This window comes from Sorex fumeus, unplaced genomic scaffold, assembly GCF_029834395.1.
Source record: "Sorex fumeus unplaced genomic scaffold, SorFum_2.1 ptg000269l, whole genome shotgun sequence".
Lineage (NCBI taxonomy): Eukaryota > Metazoa > Chordata > Mammalia > Eulipotyphla > Soricidae > Sorex > Sorex fumeus.
The window spans coordinates 203,523-205,015 of NW_026606326.1; positions in this window are offsets into that span (position 1 = coordinate 203,523).

The window sequence follows — 1,493 nt, forward strand, 5'->3', positions numbered from 1 at the left end:
AACGACCTTCGCTCTCAAACCTTCCACCTCACTTGTCAGCCCACCTGCCCGGGACCGACGCCCCCTCCTCACGCGCCTCCCAAATAAAAAACTCCCTCCCCTCCATGCGATCCGCTAAAATAGAAATGAGTAGACAGAAACCTCTCGAAAAGGCGGCAGAAGATGGTGACATGCCATCTGTCACACCAACCCCAGGTAGGAGGGGAGTAACAATATAAGGTGATGCAGTGACAGGAGTGCTCAGGCTTCCTGGGCCAAATATGTCTGAGTTATTTCAGGAAGGATCCTGTGATGTGCCTCCTGGTGGGAGTGCCCATCTCTGCTGTTGGAGGTGATGTTTGTGTCAGTTTTGTTGAATTTGGCTTTTGGACCACACCCATCTCAAAGAGTACTTGTACCTCAGTGCTCAAGGATCCCTCCTGAGAGATCTCAGGGACCACCTGGGTTGCTGGGAGTCGTGGGTTTGTATCTGGGTATTTTGTTTTCTGTGATTCTGGGGATTATACTCTCGGCTCTGCACTCCGGCATTGTACCTGGTAGTGCTTAGGGAACCCTATGGGTTGGCGAGGATCACCAGCCCTACTCGCTGTCTGCAACCTGCTGTCCTGTTACACAATCCTGCTGCTTTATTTCTTTTTAGAGTTACTTTTGTCTCACAGGGGAGATGCATAGGACTTCCTCTTGACTCTGTTCTCTGGATTCCTACATGGTGTGTATCACGGGCCCCCTGGGGTCTGCTGGAGTCATTTGCTCCCTGGCAGCTACAGTGACTCAAGTCCAAGGACATGCTTATTACTCCTTATTTTGTCCTTCACGCTCAGAAGAGAGTCGCCTGCTCTGTCACACATTCTGCTTTCAGTCGCCACTCTGTTGGCAGTTGTGGGCATATGCTGGTCTAGGAGAGCCAGAGAAATGGATCTCTGGGTCGGGCACAGCTGTTGGGTTCAAGACACTTTTGCCGCTTCGAGAGCCACTTGGAATGGCCCTGAACTGTGATGAGAGTCCTTCAGGCGTATATGTGCATATGTAGATGTCTGGACATTGAGTGACCCTTTCTCCCTAGAACGTGGGATATGGGGTGCAGGGGGCGTACGTTTAGTGTTTTAGGCTGAAAGCAGGGTCACCCATTTGGGTTCCAGTGGCTCCGTTCACAGTTGTTACTCTGCAGTGCTCATAGGAGCAGTGATTGGGATGCTTTATTCCTCCGACTGCTGCATCTGGCCTCAAGTTCAAATTCTTTGTTTTACATAGATTTGGCTTTGGAAATAACCCTTGCAAATACTCAGATTATCCCTGGCTGTGTATTCAGTTATTCATGCTATAGTCTGGGACCATGTGTGCTACTGGGGATCAAACCCGGATGTGTGTGCAGAGTCAGTGTCCTTTTGCTGTAATGTCTCTCCCACCACAGTTCATTTATTTCTTTGGGTCTCACCCCATCCGGCACTGCTCTGTTTTAGTCCATGGGATCACTTCCAATGGTTCTTGGTTTA